We start from the raw sequence: 5,288 nt of genomic DNA on the forward strand, positions 1-5,288 counted from the left end.
GGCCGACGGGCTCGGGCGGGCCGAGCGCGGGCCCCGCGGGCCGCGGCGGGCGCAGGGGAGAGAGAGGGTGACGTGGCGCGCTCCGGTTGGCCGGGAGCGGCCGCTGGGGTGAGGTGGCGTCCCCGGATTGGTCCGGCACGTGGAGGCTGGTGGTGGACGTGTCCGGCCGCCGGGCGGACATGTCCGGCGGCGCGAGGAGGGAGAGGGCTAGGGTTGGACTGCGAAAATTTCGGAGGAGGCCACATATTTATAGCTAGAGGGAGCTAGGAGTGTCCAAATGAGGTGCGGTTTTCGGCCACGCGATCGTGATTGAACGACCGAGAGCATAGAGGGGGGTTTGCTGGGTTTTGGGCCACTTTGAAAGGGGTGTTGGGCTGCAAAGAGAAGGAGGCTTTACGGTTACCCGGTTAAACGTTGGAGTACCAAACGACCTCCAAATGGCACGAAACTTGACAGGCAGTCTACCGGTGGTATACCAAGGCCACTTGGCAAACCTCGGGCCATTCCGAGAAAGTTTAATACCCGCTCACAAAAAGAGAGAAGAGGGGGACGCCGGATGACATAGGAGCGCCGGATTGCAAAACGGACAACGGGGAAAATGCTCGGACGCATGAGACGAACACGTATGCAAAATGAAATGCACATGATGACATGATAAAATGCAACACGCACACAAATGACATGGAAACAACGATGAATAACTGGCAGACACCTGGCGCATCGGACTCGGGGCGTTACAACGACGAGACAAAGATATATCTTAAATATTTCGGGCTAACAAGGCGCGGGTTGAAGAGGCAGGAGTTTCGCAGCATGATAGACAGAGACGCTAGCTTGAATTTTCGGCATAGCAAGGTGCGGCTTGAAATGTCGGAAGAACAAGCTTAATGTGTACCCCCAAAAAATACAATTTGCACCTCAACACGCACAACACATACACAAACACCATTTAGACTAGAGTAAGGTACATGTGCATTGCGCGCATGAGATTTGGCAACCAAATTATGAATAAATACCACATTATAGCATGTAAGCTTTGAGTCATATATGCATGATGTATATGTTCGTTTAACTCTTATAGTTCATTTCATTCAAAATCATCTAGTTTTTATAAGAAAGTTAATCTATTTTAAGATTCATGGAATTTTGCGTTGTAAGACATACAGTAAAAACAAATAATGGCAAATCATGTAGAAAAACATTTGGGCAATTCTGATACGGAAGATTCTAGAACAAATAAGAAGTGCTTGTGTTTTGATGTTTGTGCATTATGCTTAAGTTCAACCATGGAGCCTTCTAGATTATACATGTGGTGAAATCTGGTGGAATCTAGATGATATCCAACGGCCAGTAGTGCTCAAATTTGCCATCTTTGGACCATCGGATTCGCCTCATCCAACGACCATCTTTCAAAGTTAAAGTTACCCGCACACAATATAAAAATATAAAATATAATATATATATATATAGGGGTATAGATATAGATATGTGATGCGAAAGCCACCCATCATCTCCAATTAGAATAGTGTGTCCATGCACAGGTGCGACGTGGCCAAATGATGGCTGCCATCGGTATCTCAAATTCAAATCAGTCTGACCTTGTTCAATGTGTATACATTAAAACATGCTCGTTTCCAAACCACACCGTGCAGATCTCTGTTATATTCATGCATGCATGGGTTTCAAACATCAGGATCTCTTATTCAAATATTTGAATTCAACTTTACATTGATTATGACCTCACCTAGTCTTTTACACCCACACAGTCGTCTTCTCTTTATAATTGTACCACTAACTTTCTCTCGTGCATGCATGCACACACACTACCAGTCGGCATTATCCATCGCGCACATGCAATCTTTTTCTTCAGGTCGGTCTCCCATGAAGGCACACACCCACACACATCCCCCTCTCCATCATATCGGGCATTCTTTATCTCTCATGCGTGCATGCGCAATGATCAATGTTCCTCTATGTATGTGTGTATATAGCTTGGTCTTTCATAGTTTTCCACACAAACCGATCAATCGATATATCCAGTGAGGTCTCACCCTCTTTGCCACATCCAAATCGATTAATCTATACCTCTCTATATAGGATTAACACATATAGCTAATACACCCACATTAATTATATATCCAACGTCCCCCTCTCATCATCCATGCCTTCCGCTTCATCTCTCAGACGCGTGCACAATGGCAAAGACAGGGGGCAATAAGGGCCCTGCCCCCCCCCCTAACATCACTATATATCGAGGCTAATATGAATGTGATCATTAGACAATTGCTGCTAAAAATGGTTTAAGTTCATGAATTGACACTCCTCGTAAAGGATTAGCAATGCTTGCCCCCCTAGCTCATTTATTTTTCATGGCTCCGCCACTGCGTGCAACAGCGCACGTTCTCGCCCCCTCTCTCTAAATATCGATCTTGCACTTGTGCATTCCTTCATAGTCTCCCTCCACTCGGCCCCTCGCACTATCTTCTAGCCCCCACTGGATTTTTTCACATGTACAATCTAGCAGACTCCATGGTTGAACTTAAGCATAATGCACAAACCTCAAAACAACAGTGGTTCTCTTTTGTTCTAGAATCTTTCGTATCATAACTGCCCAAACTTTTTTTCTAGTTGAATTGCCATTGTTTGTTTTTACTTTATGCTTTACAACGCACAATTCCATGAATCATAAAATAGATTAAGGGCTTCTTTGATTCAAAGGATTCTCAAAGGAATTTTGGAGGATTCTAATCATTAGGAATTTTTCCTATCTTGGTTGTTTGATTCGTAGGATTGTAAACCATAGGAAATTTTCCATATGATTCATTTGCACTAGATTTCATAGGAAACATCCCATCCACTCAAACCTCTTTGAAAGAATTCTGCTTTTTTCTATGCACAATCAAATACTCGTACAATCATGTAGGATTCAAGACGACATTCCACTATAATCCCATGTTTTTCCTATTCCCGCGTTCTTAGATTTTTTATAAAACTAATTGATTTTGAATGAGATGAACTATAAGAATTAAACGAAGGGCTACATCAGGCATATATGACTCAGAGCTTACAGCTATAGTGTGGTATTTATTCATAATTTGGTTGCAAAATCTGATGCGTGCAATGCACGTGTACCTTACTAGTACTTCGAGTATGTGCAAAACACATAAATTAGAATACCAATGGCACGCTACACAGTGTCTCTCTTACAGTTCATGAAGCCACATGGCACATGTGGAGGCGTTGTCACGACCTCCTTGCGTGGATTGATCACAGTGACGTGCTGCTGGTTCCAGAAGAATGTACTCGTCCTCCCTGAGCCATACTGGCGGTACATGCACGAAGCGAAGATGTGCACGCACGCCACGCACGCACTCATTCCCTCGCACGCACACATGGGTACATGGGTAAACGCAATTTTGTACCAACATCCACCCCATGTGATAATTTGACGCGTGTAAAGTCGTTCACTTCATTGATGGTCAATTAATACAGCGCATGCAAATTGAGTGGACGTGAGGGCAGAAGAAAGACATTATTACTCCACTGCGCGCATGCGAGTAGTTAAATCGTGGGTTGCTAGTAGTACTTCCATTGGTCTCCTTCGTATTAAGTCTTTGTAGAGATTTCACTGTAAACCGCATACGGATGTATATAGATGCATTTTAAGTTTAGATTCATTTATTTTGCTCTGTATGTAGTCCACCTAGTGGATCTCTACAAAGACTTATATTTAGGAATGGAGGAAGTATTTACACATTTGAGCAGTGTAGTACCTGAAATTTATGTTCCGCTAAACTCATCGGGAGCTGTTTCGGGCCTCGAAACCAAAACCATCAATTAATCTTTACCTTGTTCCCATCACATTCGAAAGCCTGCTCACACCTACTAGTACATACCAAACCTGAACGTGTTCCCACTATGCAAGTATTAGTACTAGTGCTAGTACTCATGTTATAAAAAGGGGAACTACCTAACCGAAAATTACTCTACCTTTCCTCCTCATAAGTGCTTCTTCTTCGTCCGTCGTTGCCATGGCCGGTGAGCAGAGCTCTAGTCGAGAACTACTCGTAACAAGGGAGCGGCAACCAAGGCTATGGAAAAAAAAAGAGGGCTCGCCACCATGCAGATACCTCGAAAGATCTCTCATGGGCAGGCGATGGCTCCCAGGAGCGCCCTAGCCGCGGAGGCGAACATGCCGAGCCGGTGGAGCTGGAGTCGTTATCCCTCGACGGCATGCCTGATCAGCTCAATAAGCACCTCAATAAGCAGAAGCAGTTCATCCAAGGCTTGATGGAGTTGCTGAAGGAGAGCCTCGACGACATGCCCGCTGAGCTCAATAAGCAGGGGGAGTTGACCGCCGGCTTGGTGATGCTGCTGAAGAAGAGCATTGCCTCAGAGAAGAATGCGACCGGCGAAATCCTGCGACTTTAGGAGGTCATGGCGAAGCTCTGCCACGAGATCGACCTGTTGAAGGAGAAGAACGCCGGCTGGAAGAAGCTGCATGAGAATAGTAGTTCCTCAATGAAGATGCTGCAGGCCCTCGTCATGGAACAGAAGGAGGAGTTGGGAAGCTCCGCATCGAGCACCCGGCTGCTATCAAGGTACGTAATGCGGCCGTGGAACAGATGATGAACGCTCGCGTCGAGAAATCCCGCGTCATGGACAGAATGAAGAAGATGGCGGAGGAGACGTGCAAGGAGATGGAGGTCGTGGAGGCGATGAAGAAGTAGTTACGACTCTGCGACGAATTAGATCATTTGGGCTGATAATCTTCCTTCTTCTTTTGCTCCTGTGTTTCATCTCTTGCTTGGGGTGTTTTGCCGCACGTGTCACGTTCTCTGCGAGGCATGAATAGAACAATGCTTTTTTTAGGGAATGAATAGAACAATGCTAACAATGAGATGACTAGCAAATTAGATCATTTTTATCGCCATATGGCACTGGGCTGCCGTGTTTCGTGCTCCTCCGTCGCAGTACTACTCCAGTAGAAAACTTGAGTATACCGCACGGTTCTTTGGTCCTCCTTAGGTCGTCGGCGCATATATACGAGCAGTCAAATCACAAGGCCCTGCCTTCCAACAGTAATGAACCGTCAAATCACAAAGGCCCTCGCCTCTTGTGAAACCGACCAAGCTAGACTACCCCGCCCTCTAGACTTTTAAAAAATGTATACTTTTGTATGGCAGTAGTATCGATGGATTGCGCCATGGAGCAAAACTTGAAATTAAAAAAAAGGTGGTACATATAGAGAGCGCTCGTCGCCAAATTATGCATATAGTACTATTAAA

The sequence above is a fragment of the Triticum dicoccoides genome, chromosome 2B (genome assembly GCF_002162155.2).
Source record: "Triticum dicoccoides isolate Atlit2015 ecotype Zavitan chromosome 2B, WEW_v2.0, whole genome shotgun sequence".
In the NCBI taxonomy this organism is placed as follows: Eukaryota; Viridiplantae; Streptophyta; class Magnoliopsida; order Poales; family Poaceae; genus Triticum; species Triticum dicoccoides.